The 22,205-nt window shown below is 34.0% G+C and overlaps 1 protein-coding gene across 2 annotated transcripts in view; it reads right to left on the bottom strand.

Annotated features, from left to right (window-relative positions):
* Positions 1-1,601: 1,601 nt before the first annotated feature.
* TMTC2 (transmembrane O-mannosyltransferase targeting cadherins 2) overlaps positions 1,602-22,205 on the bottom strand; it is a 1,049,079-nt gene continuing 1,028,475 nt past the window's right edge. For both annotated transcript variants that reach the window (XR_009505423.1, XM_059936616.1), the window contains exon 15: positions 1,602-1,671. The gene's annotated coding sequence lies outside the window, so the exon portion shown is untranslated. The remainder of the gene's footprint in view (positions 1,672-22,205) is intronic.

The following is a 22,205-nucleotide window of genomic DNA, read 5'->3' as shown; positions in this document are numbered from 1 at the left end:
TTTAACAATAGAAAAAAAAACATTATAGGCACTAGTATTTTATATTTCAATATCATGTGTTGATAGGTTTCTAAAGTGATTAAAAATTGAGTGGCTATCATTTACCCTTAGTCTGTGATTGAATGGCTCTGGAAATCATTGTAATGTTACATGGATTAAGGCTATGATCCAATTTATAACATTCTACCATAAGTAATAAACAGAGATGAATTTTCATAATGGCAGGTGTACAATAAAAGGGACCATTTTACTTCTTTCATGGCTTCATTTCATTTTCATCACATTCAAATGACCAATCATGCCTTTTTTTGTTAATAAAGTCCATTTTGAAGACATTTTACAATCTGTTAAACAGACAGAATAAACTTGCTTAGGACAATTTGGTTTTAGTTTTGTTTATAGTGAAGTTAACAAAGAAATATCAACTTCAAGGAGGTTCTAAAAATAATACTCATTACTTAAACAGTATAAGAATAATTACCTAGTAAAGGTGGATATATTGAACAGCTCTCTAAATGGTTATTCATAAAACACAACTAAGAACACACTCAAAATAGAATATAGACATTACTAAAGACATTATTTCAGTAGATGGGATTACATTATACTAGATACATTTGAGTTTCCTCCAACTCTTTGATCCTCTGTCACTTTATTAAACACAGAATTATATTGTCTTCCCTTGAAACCATCCAGTTTTTACTTTCTACATTTTGGAATATGGGTACTCTTAGAATAAAACTTAATTGAGATATTTTGTTTAATTAAGATTCAATTTTTGAGAATAAAATATGGGGTAAGGAGAATCTTAAATTCTGTCTCTGGCTTTTGTTGGTGAAATGACAGCCATTTTTATGAATTTATGAAAGCTACACACACACACCCGAACACAAGAGACCTTTCCTCAAGCAATATATAGTCTATTGGTGACTGGGGCAGTTATGTAGGGTAGTAAGTGTTATGGAAGACATACAAGCAGAAGAAGAACTCTAATGCAGATTCAGTGAGTCAAAGAAAGGTTCTTTGGGGAAGGGATTCTGAAGATAAAACCAGGAGGATATATTAGAATTAATCAAAAAAAGCATATTAGCAGTATAGGAAATGCTGGATGCGAGTGTTACAGATCTCCAAGGATTTGAATCCAGATGAAGAATAAAGAGCAAGGGGAGGGAAATGGAGTGTAGAGGCAGGCTAGAAATATGCTATGGAAGCCTTTGATGTCTTAATAATGATGCTTTCCCAAATATTTTCAGGAAGTATTGGAATAATTCAAAACAGTGAAATAACCTGTTCAGATTTGTGTTTATGAAAATACATGTGGATAAAATAATACAGGTAAATTGGAAAGGATTAACTATAAATAAAATTTGGGGAGCTATTCTGGGCAAGAAAATATGTAATTGTATTGAGGTTTGTGATATTGGAAATGAGAGAAAAGGATGAACTGCAGCAAACTTAAAGAAATATTAAGAAGACAGAACATAGTGATTGATTCTGTGAGAGAAAGGTGGGAATTAGGAGGGTGGGTTAGGAAACATAAAATTCGTACCAAGGTCTGAGGATATCCATAGGGATAATGGATATGGTTATGACATTCCCTTAGATGATTTTTAAGTAAGTTTCAGAATACCTCTGTGACTTTTCCAAACATGCTCAGTAAATAAATGATACCTGAAATGTAAGGAAGATATTTGACTCAATTATTCATAGATAACATAGTCAATGAAGTACAAGTTAGCATTTAAAGAGTCTCTGAAGATTAAATGCTGAAATTGTCTATTTAAACAAAGTTTGATGTGGAATCTGCATGTCTGAAACCTGGTATTTCCCTGAACATCCATCAGGTATTGCTGTATAACAAAACACACAAAAGTGTGTATAATACATACTTAAACTATGTGCCCTGACAATGACACACTGTTTCTTATGTATGAAGCCAGTCTGGTTATGGTACAGACCTGGATTTCTGAAGCTTTCAGACCTCTCAAGGCCATGGTCATGGCGTTCTCTTTGCTATGGGATGCTGTCTGCCATAGGCAATGTTCTACCTTTGCAGCCTGAGCTCATAAGTGATCCACCACTGCTCTTTACTTTCTCTTTGATGTTGCATTAAAAATAGCATTTAGCTAAAGCTTTTCTCCTTAGATATTTTGGAGCTGTAGTAAAAGGCACAAATTTTAGGAGGAATGAGAGGGAGGGAGGGGGATTGTGTGTGTGTGTATATGTATGTGTTTGTGTGTGTGTGATGGGCTATGGTAAGATGCTTGTAAATTATATTTTCTCTTTTAAACAAAATTCAAAGACCTTCCATGTCCATTATCTCTGCTGGGTGTCTTTTGGTGGACTGATTACAATGGTACAGATTTTCCAACCTTCCCTGTATTCGCAAATTTTGCAATGTGAAAAATTTCTCCTGTTCTTTCCATTATGAGCTGGAGTTTATTTCCCTGGTCCTTGAATCTGAGCTGTGACTTGCCTAGGCCAGCAGAATGTGTAGGAGTGACAGTGTGTCAGTTCAGAGCCTAAGACTCAAGAGTCCTTGCATGCTTTTGTTCTCCCTCTTGCTCTTCTGCCTTCGTTATGAGAATAAGCCTGTATTAGCCTCCTGGAGGATGAGAAGGCACATGGAGGGGAGCTGATTTGCACAGTCAATGGTAGACTGATTCCAAACATGTGAGTGAGTCCAGACAAAATTAGCACAGCTGCATATCCATCCCACAGCTAACTACAGATGCATGAGAAAGCCCAGATAAAACCAGAAGAACTGCCAGCCATAGGATAGACTAGTAAGCAATAAGGCACAGATATCATTTTCAGCCACCAAGTGTTTGCATGGTTTGTACAACAACAATAGCTGACTGATGAAGTTCTTCATGTGCCAGAAGTATAGAGGTACCGTCTTAGTACCATCACTTAGGTGGATGAGATTACTGTGACTTTATAGGTTGGTTGTACCCTGAAAAGTTTTTCAGATTCCATGAATCATATCTTCTTGGTTTATTTAGTCACTCCTAATTGTATCCCAAATTTTTCTGCTGATGGGTTATGGCTAGCAATCCAAGTCAATTTATAAATGCTATAAAGATAATGTCCTTTGCCTTCACCCTTAATGAAACAATATTAAATGTATTTACACATGTTTAATTTATTTATTTTATTTATTTTTTAAACATCTTTATTGGAGTATAATTGCTTTATAATGGTGTGTTAGTTTCTGCTTTATAACAAAGTGGATCAGCTATACATATACATATATCCCCATATCCCCTCCCTCTTGCGTCTCCCTCCCACACTCCCTATCCCACCCCTCTAGGTGGTCACAAAGCACCAAGCTGATCTCCCTGTGCTATGTGGCTGCTTCCCACTAGCTATCTATTTTACATTTGGTAGTGTATATATGTCCATGCCGCTCTCTCACTTCGTCCCAGCTTACCCTTCCCCCTCCCCGTATCCTCAAGTCCATTCTCTACATCTGCGTCTTTATTCCTGTCCTGCCCCTAGGTTCATCAGAACCACTTTTTTTTTAGATTCCATATATATGTGTTAGCATACGGTATTTGTTTTTCTCTTTCTGACTTACTTCACTCTGTATGACAGACTCTAGATCCATCCACCTCACTACAAATAACTCAGTTTTGTTTCTTTTTATGGTTGAGTATTATTCCATTGTATATATGTCCAATATCTTCTTTATCCATTCGTCTGTCGATGGACACTTAGGTTGCTTCCATGTCCTGGCTATTGTAAATGGTGCTGCAATGAGCATTGCGGCCCATGACTCTTTTTGAATTATGGTTTTCTCAGGGTATATGCCCAGTAATGGGATTGCTGGGTCGTATGGTAGTTCTGTTTTTAGTTTTTTTCAGGAACCTCCATACTGTTCTCCATAGTGGCTGTATCAATTTACGTTCCCACCAACAGTGTAAGAGGGTTCCCTTTTCTCCACACCCTCTCCAGCATTTATTGTTTGTAGATTTTTTGATGATGGCCATTCTGATTGGTGTGAGGTGATACCTCATTGCAGTTTTGATTTGCATTTCTCTAATGATTAGTAATGTTGAACATCCTTTCACAGGTTTGTTGGCAATCTGTATATCTTCTATGGAGAAAAGTCTGTTTAGGTCTTCTGCCCATTTTTGGATTGAGTTGTTTGTTTTTTTGATACTCAGATGCATAAGATGCTTGTAAATTTTGGAGATTAATCCTTTGTCAGCTGCTTCATTTGCAAATATTTTCTCCCATTCTGAGGGTTGTCTTTTTGTCTTGTTTATGTTTTCCTTTGCTGTGCAAAAGCTTTTAAGTTTCATTAGGTCCCATTTGTTTATTTTTGTTTTTATTTCCATTTTTCTAGGAGGTGGGTAGAAAGGATCTTGCTGTGATTTATGTCAAAGAGTGTTCTTCCTATGTTTTCCTCTAAGAGTTTTACAGTGTCTGGCCTTAAATTTAGGTCTTTAATCCTTGTTTATGTTAATTACAATTTAATTTTTTTAATTACATGTTCTTTTGCTAAAATATACTTTGAGTAACAGGCCCATGCATCCCCTTTTATCCATTACTGATGTTTTTCAACCAAAAGAGCTCAGACATTTTTCTCCTGAAAATATATTTTGAATCTCTACCCCAGTTTTCCTTTCTGTTTTATGATATTGAGAATGCCAAAACTTTTACAGAGTGTCAAACTATTGACACCTTGTTGGAACCATCATCAATATTTCTCAACACAGCCATTCCCTTTGAGAACTAAATCAAGATTGTTTAATTCTAATTCAATGTGTTGTTCTCTTATTTCAAAAGTGATGATGTATGTAAATACACGTGTGTGTTTATTCCAAAATATGCCTGACCACATCATATAATTAAAACATTTTACCTAGGTAACCCCTAAGAGTGTTCTCTCTATATTTAACAACATATCTCTATTGTTTAAAACTATTACTCTTCATCTACTCTTTTAATCAAAAAGACTAACATTTAATAGTGATTAACTGATATAAGCCATGAATGTATCTTTTCCTTACAGTATGAAAAACTTAGCTTACAATTTTTTTCTATTTGACTTCACTAACCAAGATAGTTTTTTAAACTACCAGGTAGACATACAGACCTGTAGGTGTGGGAGAGAAGGAGAGATGGGGGTGGGGTGGAGCAAGGGAGAGAGGGAGGGAAGGAGACAGAGGGAGAAAGAAGAACTCTTGAGAACTATCTAAAAGGTCATATTGAGGTGATTACAATGAGAGACATGTTCCATACTGCTGGCTCTGCGGATGAATCTTGTCTGGAGATGTGTTTTGTTTGGCATACACATTTTTTAAAACGAACTTGAATTAATTGTCACAATTAAAAATAGGGGAATTTCCCCAAAATGAAAAAAATTTATCTTCTCTAGAAAAATCAGAAAATACATCCACACTGGGCCTATATGCTTGAATTACAAATGTCTGCTGGAGCCTAATAGTAGCTGCACCCTCTGATGGGGGATGAACTCTCCAGATCCATCAACGTCAAGTGTTCTATTGTTTATAGCATTTGGCTAAGACTTAGAAATTCTTATTTTTTAACAGTAATATTTTTATTCTTTTGCAGAGACAAAATTTAGAGATTTAAGGACTTTGGAAAACCAGGAAGTAAGGGGGTGAAAACTATTGTAATATTTACCTGGCTAGTTTAACCCATTTGCTTGCCTGGTTCCTCTAGGCCTTTTGGTTTCAATCCCTGATTTAAGGTTTTATAAGGACTGAAATAGTCAATACTTTGGGGTCATAGGTGGCAGGAACCGACTCAAATTTCTTTAAACAAACAAAAAGTGGGAAGTTAATGCTCACATTATTTGTCATCAGTAATCTATTTCTTTTATTCTTCATTTACTGATGCCGTTGTGCTCCCTGTTGACTACATTCTCAGTCTGGTTCTAGCTGTGAGATGAGAAAGACAACTGGTCCCCCCAGGCTTACAGCATCTTTAATTTCCATAATTCTAGATGGAAGGAGAGTATAACCCAGTAATTCCAATGTGACACCTTGGAGGGCTTTCATTGGCCTGTGTCAGGCCACATGCACAACCCAACCAATCATTATTGCTATGGGGACTGTGGTATTTTCATTCACCAGGTCCAGATTCTAGGTTATCTGCTCATCTCTGAGGCAGGATCAAGAAGACTTAAAACTCATGAAATAATATGCCCATAGTAAAGAAGATTTCTGTTTATAGAAGAAGGGGAGAGAGATTTAAGTCAGGCAAAATGACTCCAAGATAATTGCAAATTAGGTTACAACACTAGGTAACTGTGTAGTTATTCAGGAATGAATATTTGAGTTACTAAATGAGTTGATAAAATAAAAATGTTACTCACATGTATTTTCCAAGAAATAAGGTATTTATAAACATATCATATATCTTTGTACAAATGGGCCACTGAGGAACATAAGAGTTGTTATTAAGGAAGTTAAATCAATCATATTGTAAAAGAAAAAAATAATGCAGTAGGAGACAGATATTGTAGATATTATCACTAACAGTGTTACCTTAACTATGCCATTTATTCTTTTAGGACCTGAAGTTTCACATTTTAAAAAATTGTCATAGGAATAGATAGGAATGTACAAATGTACACACATACTTTAAAAAAAATAATAAAGCAAACACCCTTGTTACTACCACTCGGTTTAATAGTGAAAATATTACCCTTCACTTAGAACCCCCTGAGATAACCTCATATATATTATATATCCCTAAAAATGTCATTTAGTTTTGTATGATATTTAAATTTATAAAAATGGAATCATAGTATAGGTTTATCTCTATGACTTATTTTGCTTTACATTTATATGTTTAAGTATCATTAATGCTAATGCTTATAGCTGTTATTAGGGTACATAGACATTCCACACTGCACTTTCTCACAAATTGAATTTTTATTTACTATAAAATGAAACTCTTTATCTTTGATAATGCCTTTCCTTACCTTCTGTTCTCTCAGTAAATCATACAGCAACCCCTGTTCCTTTTAGTTAGAATTTTCTTGACTCATCTCTTTCCATTCTTTTACTTTCTATATACATTGATATTTTAAAAACTTTTTCTTTTTTTCTTGCAGTTTTATTGAGATATAATTGATATATAGCACTGTGTAAGTTTAAGGTGCATAACATAATGATGTGACTTACATACAGCATGGAGTGATTACCACAACAAGTTTAGTGAACATCCATCATCTCATATAGATACAACATTAAAGACATAGAAACAAAGTATTTTTTCTTTGTGATTAGAACTCTTAGGATTTACTTTCTTAACAACTTTCATATGTAATTTTTGGCAGTGTTAATTATATTTATTATGTTGGATATTACAGCCCTAGTGCTCATTTAACCTATAACTGGAAACTTGTACCTTTTGACTACCTTCATCCAGGCCCCCCCAATCCCCACCTCTGGTAACCAACTCTTTTTATATGTTTGTTGGTTTATTTGTTTTTGAAGTATAATTGATCTACAACATTACGTTAGTTCCTGGTACACAATATAGTGATTTGACATTTCTATACATTTCAAAATGATCACTATAATAAGTCTAGTTGTCATCTGTCACCAAGCACAGATATTACATAATTATTGGCTGTATCCCCACACTGTACATTTCATACCCATGACTCATTTATTTTCTAACTGAAAGTTTGTACCTTTTAATCTCTCTCATTTACTTCTCTCCTCCCCTCCCCCCTTCCCCCGACAACCACCTATTTAATCTCTGTATCTATGACTATGTTTTCTGTTTAGTTATGTTTGTTCATTTGTTTTTTAGATTTCACATATAAGTGAAATCATACAGTATTTGTCTTTCTCTGTCTGACTTATTTCACTTAGCTTAATTCCCACTAGGTCCATGCATGTTGTCACAAAAGGCAAGATTTCACGCTTTATGGCTGAGTAAAATTCCATTGTGTACATATACCACATCTACTTTATCCATTCATCTATTAATGGGCACTTGGGTTGCTTCCATATCTTGGCTATTGTAAGTAATGCTACAGTGAACGTAGGGGTGCATATATATCTTCAAATTAGTGTTTTCATTTTCTTCAGATAGAAACTCAGATGTGAAATTGTTAGATTGTATGGTAATTATATTTTTAATTTTTTGAGGAATCTCTATACAGTTTTTCATAGTGGTTGCATCAATTTATATTCCCAGCAACAGTACACAAATGTTCTCTTTTCTCCACATTCTTGCCAACCCTTATTTCCTTCTTTTTGACAATAGCCATTCTGACAGGTGTGAGGTAATAACTCATTGTGGTCTTAATTCCATTTCCCTGATGATTACTGATGTTGAGCATCTTTTCATGTGTCTATTGGACATCTGTATGTCTTCTTTGGAAAAATGTCTATTCGGGTCCTCTGCACATTCTTTAATTGCGTTGTTTGTTTTTTTGATGTCTAGTTGTATGGGTTCCTTGTATATTTTGGATAGAACCCCATGTCAGAGATATTGTTTGCAAATATATTCTCCCATTCAGTAGGCAGCCTTTTAATTTTGTTGATAGTTTTATTCACTGTGCAAAAGCTTTTCAGTTTGATGTAGTTCCATTTGTTTATTTTTGCTTTTTTTCTCCTTGCCTGAGGAGACAGATCCAAAAATATTGCTAAGCTCAATGTCAAAGACTGTACTGCCTGTGTTTTCTTCTAGAAATTTTATGGTTTCAGGTCTTATAATTAAATCTTTAATCTATTTTGAGTGTATTTTTTTATAAGATGTGAGAAAGTAGTCCAGTTTGATGATTTTGCCTGTAGCTGTCCAGTTTTCCCAGCACTACTTATTGAAGAGGCTGTCTTTTCCCCATTGTATATTCTTGCCTCCTTTGTTGTAGATTAATTCTGATATATGTGTAGATTTATTTCTGGGGTCTTCATTCTGTTCTGTTAATCTATGTGTCTGTTTTTGTGCCAGTACCACACTGTTTGGGTTATTATAGCATTGTATTATAGTCTGAAGCCAGGAAGCATGATGCCTCCAACTTTGTTCTTTTTTTCTCAGGAGTGGTTGGTTACCCAGGGCCTTTTGTGTTTCCATCCAAATTTTGGAATTGTTTGTTCAAGTTCTGTGAAAAATACCATTCATATTTAGATAGGGATTGCACTGAATAGTATGGTCATTTTAACAATATTGATTCTTTCAGTCCATTATCATAGTAATCTTTCCATCTGTTTGTTGTCTTCAGTTTCTATCATCAGTATCTTACAGTTTTCTGAGTGCTGGACTTTTACCTCCTTAGTTAGATTTATTCCTAGATATTGTATTCTTTTTGATGCAACTATAAATGGGATTGTTTTCCTAATTTCTCTTTCTGATAGTTTATTTTTATAGTATAGAAATACAACAGATTTCTGTATATTAAATTTGCATCCTGCAACTTTACTGAATTTATCAGTGCAACATAGTGGAAGACACAGTAGTGGAAATCACTGAAGCTGAACAGAAAAATGTAAAAATAATTTTTAAAAATATGAGGACAATTTAATTCATATTATAGGGGTCCAAGAAGGAGTAGAGAGAGAGAAAGGGGCAAAGAACATATTTGAAGACATACTAGCTGAAAACATCCCTAACCTGGGAAAGGAAACAAACCTTCAGGTCAGGGAATCTTAAAGAGTCCCAACAGGATCAACCCAAAGATAACCACATTAAGACACAATGTAATTAAAATATCAAAAATTAAAGATAAAGAGAAAATATTAAAAGCAGCAAAGGAAAAGAAGTATTACACACTAGGGAACTCCCATGCTACCATCAGATGACTTTTCAGCAGAAACTCTACAGACCAGAAAAAAGTGGCACAATATATTTAAAGTGATGAAATGGAAACACCTACAACCAACAATCCTCTACCTGGCAAGGCTTTCATTCAGATTTGAAGGAGAGATCAAAAGTTTTACAGACAAGCAAAAACTAAAAGAGTTCAACACCACAAAACAAGCTTCAGAAGAAATGTTAAAGGGACTTCTTCTCTAAATGGAAAAGAAAAAGCCACAACTACCACAGTGTGAAAATTACAAATGGAAAAATCTCACTGGTAAGCCAAGTATACAGTAACAGTAATAGCTCAGCCACTTATAAAGCTGGTAGGAAGATTAAAAGACAAAAATAGTAAAATCATCCCCTTATATCCACTATAAGCAGTTAGGGGATACACAAAACAAAAGGATGTAAATATCATGTAAAAACAGTAAAAATTGGGGGGAGGGCAGTAAAAATGCAGGATTGTTAAAATGTGTTCAAACTTAAGAGATCAGCAACTTAAAATAATCATGTATATATTGCTAAATAGAGCCTCATGGTAACCACAAACCAAACATCGATAATAGATACAAACACAAAAAAACAAAAAGAAACCCAAACATAACACTAAAGACAGTCATTAAAACACAATAGAAGAGAGCAAAAGAAGAAAGGATCAAAAAACTACAAAAACAACCCAAAGTCAATTAACAAAATGGCATTAAGTACATACCTATCAATAATTACTTTAAATGTAAATGGGACAATGCTTCAATCAAAAAACATAGAGTGGATACAAAAACAAGATCCATATATATCCTGCCTACAAGAGATTCATTTCAGATCTAAAAACACACAGAGACTGAAAGGGGATAGAAAAAGGTATTCTAGGCAGATGGAAATGAATAGAAAGCCAGGTTAACAATACTTATATCAGACCAAATAGACTTTAAGACAAAGACTGTAACAAGAGATAAAGGACAATACATAATGATCCAGGGATCAATCCAAGCAGAAGATATAGCAGTTGTAAATATACGTGTATCCAACATAGTAGAACCCAAATATATAAAGCAAATATGAATGGACATAAAAGGAGAAACCAACAGTAACACAATAATAGTAGGGGACTTTAACACTTCACTTACGTTGATGGACAGATCATCCAGACAGAAAATCAATAATGAAACACTGACCTTAAACAACACATTAGACCAGATAGATTTTATATATGTATATATAAACATTCCACCCCAAAGCAACAGAATACACATTCTTTTCAAGTGAGCATGGCCCTTCTCCAGGATAGATTACATGCTAGGCCACAAAACAAGTCACAGTAGATTTAAGAATGAAATCATATCAAGCATATTTTCTGACCACATGCTTTGAGACTAGAAATCAACTACAAGAAAAGATCTGCAAAAAAAAAGCAAACACATGGAGGCTAAACAATATGCTATTAAACAACCAATTGGTCACTAAAATCCAAAGAGGAAATCAAAACATACCTAGAGACAAAAGAAAATGAAAGCACAGTGATCTAAAACCTATATGACAAAGCAAAAGCAGTTCTAAGAGGGAAGTTTATAATGATACAAGCCTATCTCAGAAAACAAGAAAAACCTCAAAAACAACCCAACCTTACACCTCAATGAACTAGAAAAAGAAGAGCAAACAAAACCTAAAGTTAGTTGAAGGAAAGAAATCATAAACATCAGAACAGAAATAAATGAAATAGAGATTTAAAAACAATAGAAAAGATCAATGAAACTAAGAGCTGATTCTTTGAAAAGATAAACAAAATTGATCAACCTTTAGGCAGACTCATCAAGAAAAAAAGGGAGAGGACCCAAATCAATAAAATCATAAATGAAAAAGAAGTTACAACCGACACTACAGAAATACAAAGGATCATAAGAGATTACTATGAACAATTATATGACAATAAAATGAACAGCTAGAAGAAATGAACAAATTCCTAGAAAAATATAGTCTCCAAAGATTGAACCAGGAAAAAAAAATAGGAAATAAGAACAGACCAATTGCCAGTAATAAAATTGAATCAGTAATTTAAAAACTCCCAACATACAAAAGTCCAAGATCAGACAGTTTCACAGGTGAATTCTACCAAACATTTAGAGAAGGGTTAACACCTATTCTACTCAAACTATTCCAAAAATTTGCAGAGGAATGAATGCTTCCAAATTCATTCATGAGGTCAGCATCACCCTGATACCAAAATCAGACAAAACACACAAAAAAGAAAATTACAGGCCAATATCACTGATTGAATGTAGATGCAAAAATCCCCAGCAAAATATTAGTAAACAGAATTCAAAAATACCTTAAAAGGGTCACACATCCTGATCAAGTGAGATTTATCCAAGGGATGCAAGGATGGTTCAGTATCCACAAATCAATTTGTTGATTCACCACATTAACAAATTGAAGAATAAAAATCATATGATCATCTTAACAGATGAAGAAAAAGCTTTTGACAAAATTCAACATCCACTTATGATGAAAACGCCAAACAACATCATTACAGAGGGAACAGATCTCAACATAAAAAGGCCATACATAACCAACAGCTGACATCATACTCAATATGAAAAGCTGGAAGCATTTCTTCTAAGATCAGGAACAAGACAAGGATGCCCACTCTTCCACTTTTATTCAACTCTTATTGGAAGTTTTAGCTACTGCAAAACTTATATTGTCCTTCCAAAACAATATAAGACCCACAGAACACCTTAATTTATCTTCCTCTTGACAAGTTTTTCCTGTTCTGTATTTGAAATCTATGTATATAATCCCATTAAACATTGTATTATCTCTTTGTTTCAGTAAGTATTTGTTTAAATTTATTCACGTGTTTGTTACTTCCTGTGCTTTTCTTCCATTCATTTCAGCCCCTTCATCTGGGACCTCTTTCTGTTTACATAGTGTATCCTATAGATTTCAGTGCAACTCCACCTGTGATCAACTTTATTAGTTTTGTCTGAAAGTATCTTTATTTTGCCTTCATACTTAAAATAAGTTTTCAGATTCTCACTGAAGATGTGAATCTCCACTCTTGTAAAGGGGAGAAATCCTTGTAGGGAGAACAAGTATCATTGAGTTATGAATATTTGGGTTTTATATACTTAGTGAATCACAATAAGGTGGTCCTAGCTATAAGTGAACAGGCTTGTTGTTAATCCTACCCAACTGGTTGTGAGATTTACCTGTATGTAAATCAGGCAACTCTAAAGTGTTAACACTTGGTGTGATTTATGTACATCTGGCTCTTATACCCCAGCCACCTAGCTCCAGTTTTGTTTTGTTTTGTTTTGTTTTGTTTTTTAGCTCCAGTTTTATGTACATGCAAAACTGGCAGACATTCTATGGTGATGTTGATTAGATGTGATGTCTTTTCGTGGTGGCAGTCAGTACTTTTGTGTTTGTATTGATATAGTGAGACTGAGATTTATCTCACATACACACACACACACACACACACTCTATACACTCTCAACTCTGCTATTGCCAAATCACTTTTCTTAAAGTCCCTTGGGATGGGTTTACTCTCGACTCACACTACACTTACATTGAGAATAGCCTTTGAGGTACTAGCTTTCTTGATGGAGGTATATAGATGTCTCCTGTTACACTCCCTATCATAGGAAAGCCTAGGGCTTTGGGTTTTGGCCATGCTGCGTGGCATGCAGGAATCTTAGTTCCCTGACCAGGGATCGAACTCATGCCCCCTGCAGTGGAAGCATGGAGTCTTAACCACTAGACCACCAGGGAAGTCCCAGGCTTTGGGTTCTGTTTCAGTGTCTTATGAGATCAAAAAAGCATCAGTACAATATTATCATGGTTGGAAAATATCTTTAGGGATAAAGTGGGTTTCTGTGCTCTGCTTGCTTCTCTGTGTAATTTTATACTAAGATTTTGACACGTTAATTTCTTTTATCTCTATTCTATGAAACTTGAAAAATAATTTCTTAAAATATTTTAATCAGCCTTTTAATTGATTTCAGAGGGAGGAATAATCTGAATAGGAATTCTGATGGTTACCAAAGACAGGGTGACAATTTTTCACATTGTCAATATCTCATAGTAGGGTGGATTGGTAGGGCTCCAGCTCTGTAATTGTGTGACTCAGTGATTAGGTGGAATCCAAAGACTTGCTTCTTCCTCACTCTTTTTAGCTCCACTATAGAGTACACAGAATATCTAAGACAGTCTCTTCTCTTGTTCTAGTAGTAACTAGCAAAAACTAGAGGTTGACATCATTGCTTGGTAGCTTAGAAATTTCCCATAATCACTTATTATAGAAATTCCTGTACTTCAGAGACTATTTTCTCTACAAATAAAATTATATGACAAAATATGGGTGGTATTTGGCTGATGAAAATTAACCACAAAAATCTGTTACCAAGATGTGAAAAGCCTTAACAGTACTAACTAAATTCAAAATCATATTTTTGCTGGTTTTATATTTTAAATTATGCATTATAGCTTAGCAATATTTAAATGCTATTCTCTTCTTCCTTAGAAGGAATTTTACACATTAGCTATAGGATTAATTTTTGCTGATTATTCATTGTAGAAATTTGCATGATGCATGTGTTCTTGTTGTATATTGGGTTGGGGGTAGTGAACATGAACCAACTTAAAATGAAGGTCATTGGGTATATTTTATGAACATGTCTCTGATATTGAATATATGAGGCAGTTTTATACACTAATATGCAATTTTATGATGTTTTGCATTAATATTCTATACTATAATAATATTGGGCTTTATTTGACAGCTTTTGCGGCAAAAGGGCTCTGTAACAAATAACCTTTGACTTTCAGTGGCTTATGTAACTGTAGATTTATTTCTCTCTCACATTTTATGCCAGTGCCTGTGGGTTAGGTGCTGACTCTTGTCCAAGTTCAATGTCAGATGTAGGTCTGCTCCAATATGTCCTCTAATTCCAAGACCAACATGATGCAGATTCCCATATGAGATGTGATGTTTTCATGGGAAAGTAGACGAATACAAAAGGGGCACAGAAACTTGCCCTACCTTTCACAGCTTTTACTCACATTGTACTGACCAAAGCAAACCTTATGACAAAGTGGCACATGAATGTGTTGAGAAGGATATTCTTCCCATGAAGTGTGGCAAGGGGAGAGTGAAGATTTGCAAGTAAGAAAATCTACCTTAAGGACACTTTGGTTATTGTTTTTGTTTATTTTTTTAAAAATTTTTAATATTTCTAACAGAAATAAAACTATAGAGAAATAACATAAAAACCAATATGCCATCCAACAGGTTTTAGCAAGATTAAATATTCTTCCATGTCTGCTACAGACATTATTCTTTAATAAAGCAAGCCTTCCAGAGATGGTTGGAATCCATGTTTAACTGTTTATCATTCATACCATTATCATCTCTTCTTTCCCAGAGTTAATTACTATCTTGAAATTAATATTTCACTTTTTCATGCATATGTACACATTAACTAGATATGAGTACTTAAGCGAGAAAGTACAAATGTGAAATTTTTCATCAATATAGAAATATTATTGTATGTATAGCATTCTACAAATTGATTTTTTATCCTAAGATATTTTCCATGTTAATATACATAATTCTAGTTTCATTCATTTTAGCTACTGTGTAGTATTCCATTGTGTGAACAAGTGACAGTTGTTTAATCCATTTACACAGTGTTGAACATTTAAAATTTTCTATTTTTAAAAACTGATTTTGCTTGATTTGCCTTATCTTTGCTGTTATAAATGTTTTGGTAAACATTATGTGCATGTCTTCCGGTACAACTATGTGTTATTAAAATATTACACTTCAAGTGGATTTGTTAAGTCAAAGGGTATGTACATTTTTAACATAGAGTTTTCCTTTCCAATTTTTATAATTTTCCTTTTTTATCAACTTGACTGGAACATCTATTACAAAGTTGAATAAAACTGGTGCTTTATTCTGAGCTTAAATAGCTGGCTTCTAAAATTTTACCATTAAGAAGGATGATTGTTGTATGTTTGGGAATAAATTTATCAGATTATAGACATTACATTTTTTCTTAGTTTGCAAAGGCTTATTTTTAAAATCATGAATAAGGGTTTGATTTTATCAAAGGCACTGTTTTGGACATTTTTGGATAGAGTTTTTCCCTTTGTTAATATGCTAATTTTTATTCAATTTTCTGATGTTGCTTGCCTTTAACATTGTTGACTATGGTCTACTGTTTTAAGTTACTGCTAGATTAAATTGCTTTGCCTTTTATTTAGATATTTTTATATAGTTTCATAAGTGGGATTACTCTGAATACATTTTCTCTTTGATGTGTTCATTTCTGTTGTTTGTTAGCAAAGTTTAACTTGTAAAATTAGTTGGAACACTTTCCTTCTTTTCCTATTCTCTGGAAAAACAAAATGTATATAACATATGTAATTTCTACTCCTTGATGATATAGAAAACTCCTTTATAAAGTTGACTGGGCCTGTTTTAGGGAATAGGGGCAACAGAATATATTTGAAAATGGATTTGATTTCTTTAATACTTAGTGCTTTATTTAGATTTTCTGTATCATTTTGAATCAACTTTGGTTATGTTTTTTAGAAAATTATGTATTTTATCTAAAACATAAAATTTACATATTTCATTTATGATTGTTTAATGTCTAGTTAATCTGTAGTTATAGCCTTCTTTTCATTCTTAGTGCTATTTTTTTGCTATTCCTCTTTTTCCTAGTAATTTATAATTCGGGGGGGAGGGTGCTGTGAGTTTCTCTCTGATTTGTTTTTATTTTTTCCCCAATAAGCAGCTTTTGGTGTTAAAATTTTGTCCACTCTTTTATTTCAAGTTTAGTTTCCATTGTTTCATTTCTAGTTTATTTTGTTTCTTAACCTTTGCTATTTCTCTTAATTAAAATTTTTTTCTTTCATTCTTTTTTTCATAAATTTTGTATAGAGCATATAAGTATTATTATATGCTTTTAAGCCTATACATTCTGATCTTTAAAAGCCTTTTCCCTTAAATCCTACAAGTTTTTATATTAAGAATTTTTAGTCTTCTAAATATTTTAGAATTTTAGTCTTATTTTTCTCTTTAACCCCTTAGTAATTTAGATTTTACCCTTCCAAACTCATGGATGTTTTTAGGTATAATATACTTTACATTTTTAAATTTCTAATCAATCACATCATGATATCCAGGTATTAAGGACTTTGCAGACCCAGTCTTTGAGACAGTGGGCACCTTGGTTTAACTGTTGGTCTTTTTGCTGACAAAACCCCAGTCTTGTCACTGAAGGCTCTTTTCTTTGCTTTCTTTCATTGAGCAGGATTGAGATCAAACCCTGCTCAAATGCTGGGGCCTAGCTCTGAGGTCCTGTCTGACCAGAAGCCCTTTTAGTTCTCTTACCCCACATGGTGGTTCAAATTTCTGGTGGCCACTTCATGCTTCCAGAACTTGAACCTAGCAGGGCTGTGGCAGTAGCCTTGCTCTTTACTTTTCATTTGTGGTCTTTTTTAAGTCCAGTGAGAAAACATAATCTTATTTTTAGGCACAGATATGTCCTACTGGCTTTCCATTTTTATATTTTATTCCTCACTGTTTTGTGTCTGGAACAGATTGTTTCTGATTAAATATTAATTCACTGTACAATATCAAACAGAAATTACACCCCTTCTTAACATATGCAATTTTATGAAGCACACCGTGTTTTGACATTCCATAGATAATTAGTGCCAAACACATAAATCAGTCATTTCTTTAGCAATATTTTAAAACATGTATTTTCTTTTTAAAAACATTTATTTATGTATTTTTATCAAAGTATAGTTGATTTACAATGTTGTATTAGTTTCAGGTGTCCAGCAAAGTGATTCAGTTATACATACATATATGTTTTTTCAGATTCTTTTCCCTTATAGGTTATTACAAAATATTGAGTATGTTTCCCTGTGCTATACAGTAGGCCCTTGTTGTTTATCTATTTTATATATAGTAGTGTGTATATGTTAATCCCAAACTCCTAACTTATCCTCACTTTCTCCTTTGGTTACCATAAGTTTGTTTTCTATGTTGTGGGTCTGATTCTGTTTTGTTTATAAGTTCATCTGTATCATTGTTTTTTAGATTCCACATAGTGATATCATATGGTATTTGGCTTTCTCTGTTTGACTTACTTCACTTAGTATGATAATCTCTAGGTCCAACCATGTTGCTGCAAATGGCATTATTTCATTCTTTTTTATAGCTCAGTAATATTCCATTGTATAAATATACAACATCTTCTTTATCCATTCATCTCTTGATGGACATTTAGGTTGTTTCCATGTCTTGGCTATTGAAAACAGTACTGCAGCAAACACTGTGGGCATGTATCTTTTGGAATTACAGTTTTCTCCAGGTATATGCCCAGGAGTGGGATTGCAGGTTTATATGGTAGTTCTATTTTTAGTTTTTTAAGGAACCTCCATACTATTTTCCATAGTGGCTGTACCAACTTACCAACAGTCTTCTGAAAGATGTTACTAGTATTTCTTAGGACACTTCCATATGTATTATGTACAATGAATCCATTTTTAAACACTTGTCATGACTCAAATATGGTTCTCTCCTCAAAGAACTTAGGCTGTTGTTGAAAAAGAGAATTGAAAAGAATTAGGAGAGTATGTTATTAAGAAAAAAAAAAGGTAAAATTAACATCCTTAAAGAACAGAAGATGCACCTGGTCTTCCAAGGCTGGAGAAAAGGCAGTGAGGGCAGATACAGTTGTAGAGGATGGCAATTTAAATTAATTCAATTTAACAGCCATGATTGTTTCAGTGAATGTAGACGGTAACCAGTTGTAAGAGGTGAGGCAGCATGGAGGATTTGTGGAGATTATAAAAGTTTTATCTAGAGACATAAAATTTATGTGTTAAAAATTATTTTTTAAAGTTGAGTGCCAACTGGCTAATGATACTTGAAATCAAGTGCTTGAGAGGTGTTCACAACTAGTAAATATCAGAGAATTGGTGATTGGACTGCCTTCAGTCTCCAGGATTGTATGCAGTTCTGTAACATCATCCAGAAGCCCAGATTTAGGAGCAAGGGAAATAGAATCACATAAATTAGAAAGTGTAGCATTTTGTGAGACAAAAAGGCAAAAAAATTAGGACATAGAATGTTAGCAAGAGTGACTGTGGTGTTGCATTTTATTGACTAGGGAAGGTGAGGAAGAAGGAGAAGAGATTATTAGTCACTTCCATTTCTGTTTCCTATGCTTGATTTTGAGTGATTTGAGATCAGAGTTATATTTCTTTTTGCTATGTATCCACAGCACTTTCTCTGACATACAGTAGGATTTAATAAGTGGTTATTGAGTTGAATTTAATTTGTACAAAGATACTTTGGTTCAAAAATTGGCAAATGAAAACTTCCACAATTCATAAAAAGTGTCTCTTTGAACACTGAAAGTGAATTTAAACCCCAGTATCCAGATAATCTTTCATAACCAGGTATTTGTGAGGCAGTGGAAATTGCTTTCTGAAATAAGTCACAATGATTTCTATTTCCAGGCAGAAGTCCACTGACAGTCTAGAATTTCTCACCTGGATCTCTCCAAAACCATGCATGTTTAAACTGTTTTTGGAAGTTTTTGAATAAAGTTGTCAAAAGTAGAAAGACTAACATACAAAAGAATGACATGATACATTATGTTAATCTTTTTCATGTGTGAAATGTAATGGAGGTAGAAAGAAAGAATAGTCACTGATAATATTTAACAAAAACCAAGTGAGGAACCTTAGTGTGGGTACATTTAAAATTCCTAAATATGAAAGCAAAGTAATTACCCATCATGGAGTTAACATCTTCTTTGTTCTGCTTCTGCTTTCAAATACAGCATGTGACGTTGTTCTGCAATAATAGGAGACTTAAAAGAAACATAGTACTTGAAGCAGAGCTTTCAAATTTGCCCATTGAAGAGAGCATTGTGTTTGCTATTTTTTTTTTTTTTTTCTGGGTGTATTTTAGTGGCATTTTACAATACAGCTAAAGGTAATGTTCCCCCAATATATAAAAAATAAATAGATCTATCAAAAGGTAACTCTTTTATAGCATTAATATTTTGTAACAAAATAACTGAATTATATTGCTGTATTCTATTTTATTCTAGTAAATATAATGTTAAATTAATACAAGTTTATTCTCTATCTGATTAACTTTAAAAGCTCAAATTTATTATAAGAATTCTAAAAATTGTATGTTTGTCAAGGATAGGTAGATTTCTACAATCAGGGTGAAAATGTTCTGAGAAATTAGAGTATATTTTTCTCTCCAAAATATCTTATTTTTATTTCTCTAGTATCAAATTTGGGTTTTGTTTCAAAATGTTCTTTATAAGAAATTTACAAGAAATCAGGAACATATTCATTATATACATTTTATTTAAATATAGATTATATAGAGTCATTAGGTATTAAAGATAAGAGTTCTTAAAGATCATCTAGAAAAATTCTTTCACAGCTAATGAAACTGTGGCTCAGAGTGATAAAACATTGGAAATACATTGATGTATTTTTAAAATATTTGAAATTTCTGCCTATTTATCCAAATAGCAGTTGATGTAAATTAGTTTCTGAGACAAAAAATGGTTCTAAAGAACAAAACATACATAAATTGAAAAATTAATGAATACAAAATAAATAATGAACTTCTATCAGTGAAGAAATAATATTGCTTTGAATCTGATCAATTTGATGTTCTGCTTTAATAATATTTCTAATGAGTTAAGTCTGTTTCAAAATGTTAATTTGAATTCTGAATAATTCTATCAAGCATTACCGGATTAGCACTTTCATTTTGTAAAACTTCTTTCTAATTTAATTGGGGAAGGTGGTACGGTTTTTGTTTTTTTTTTAATTTATTCATTTATTTATTTATTTTGGCTGTGTTGGGTCTTCGTTTCTGTGCGAGGGCTTTCCCCAGTTGCGGCAAGCGGGGGCCACTCCTCATCGCGATGCGCGGGCCTCTCACTATTGCGGCCTCTCTTGTTGCGGAGCACAGGCTCCAGACGCGCAGGCTCAGTAGTGTGGCTCACGGGCCCAGTTGCTCCGCGGCATGTGGGATCCTCCCAGACCAGGGCTCGAACCCGTGTCCCCTGCACTGGCAGGCGGACTCTCAACCACTGCACCACCAGGGAAGCCCGGTGGTACGGTTTTAAGCATTGTTTTATCCCATAGCTGACATGTGATTTTCAGGAAGTCACTTAATTTGTCTAAGTCTCAGTCTTTAATTCTGTAAAGGAATGTATCTCATTTCTTTGGGGAGATTACCAATCATGTCAATAACAGCTTCTTCCTCTGCCTTCCCTTGTTTCCCCAGTTCATTCATATTGGTGGGATTTTTTAATTTTAATTTTATAGAGAGAAGGTTGTCAAGAGAGGGATTCATGGGGAGAAGAGGAAGACACCATGTGTATATAATAGAGTACCTACCCCCCAGCAGGTTTCTTATACTGGTTTTTGAACCAGGGAATGTAGGGATTAGGTATGTTTAGAGGCAGAGCTAATAGAGCATTCAAAATTTTTGTTATAACTGGGCACAGAAAAGCTTGGGACCAATGGTGACAATGGACACAGAAGAGACCCTCCCCCCTCTACTTTTACATGCACACCAGCACTATTTTGGTACCGGGAAGAATAGAAAGTTGGGGACCATCAATACCAACAACCGCAGCTGAGATGTCAGAATTCTCCTGATGGGCTCTGATGCTAATGAAACTTCTTTAGCAAGCATCTCAGGCAGCAGAAACGAGTCAGCGAGACCAGAGAAGGATGAAGCACATTAGGGCAAAATCTGAGTTGTGACATTAGGCACCAAACAGATCTGTAGATCCGTGTGTGACATCTGTTGGGGATGTCCGGAAGTAATTCTGAATCCTCAAATCCAGAAGAATCTCTCTCTGTTTCGGGTCCTGATTGCATGTATGGTCAGAAGTCTGCCTTTCAGTACATCATATATGCTAATATCCTCCATTTAACAAGAACGTTAGCATCTGGAAGGCAGATTAGTTTCTTAAACTTTTATGTCCCTTAATATCTAGGAAAAGGGGAAACAAAAGTTATATAACTGATATATAAGTATGGATATATTTTAAGGTGGCAACAATGATATAATTTATTTTCACAGAAGTGATATTGTGGCAAACACCATACTATATACATTAGGTTATGATTATTTTATTAACCTGAGGAGAAGTTTCAAGGAGGGGAATATAGGAAGGTGTTTGTGAAGAGAACAATAACATTGGTGCCTCAATGTAAAATCTAAAAATAATTACATGCCTGCCTCAATCTGGCTGAGAATGTACACTCCTCCTGAATTTATCTTGGCAATAGTGTGAGAAAAAGACCCTAAAAGACAGATGTTTGAAGTG

Source organism: Balaenoptera ricei, chromosome 10, assembly GCF_028023285.1.
Source record: "Balaenoptera ricei isolate mBalRic1 chromosome 10, mBalRic1.hap2, whole genome shotgun sequence".
Taxonomy (NCBI): Eukaryota; Metazoa; Chordata; class Mammalia; order Artiodactyla; family Balaenopteridae; genus Balaenoptera; species Balaenoptera ricei.
The sequence above is the reverse complement of the archived record's forward strand: the minus strand, read 5'-3'. Positions and strand labels throughout refer to the sequence as shown.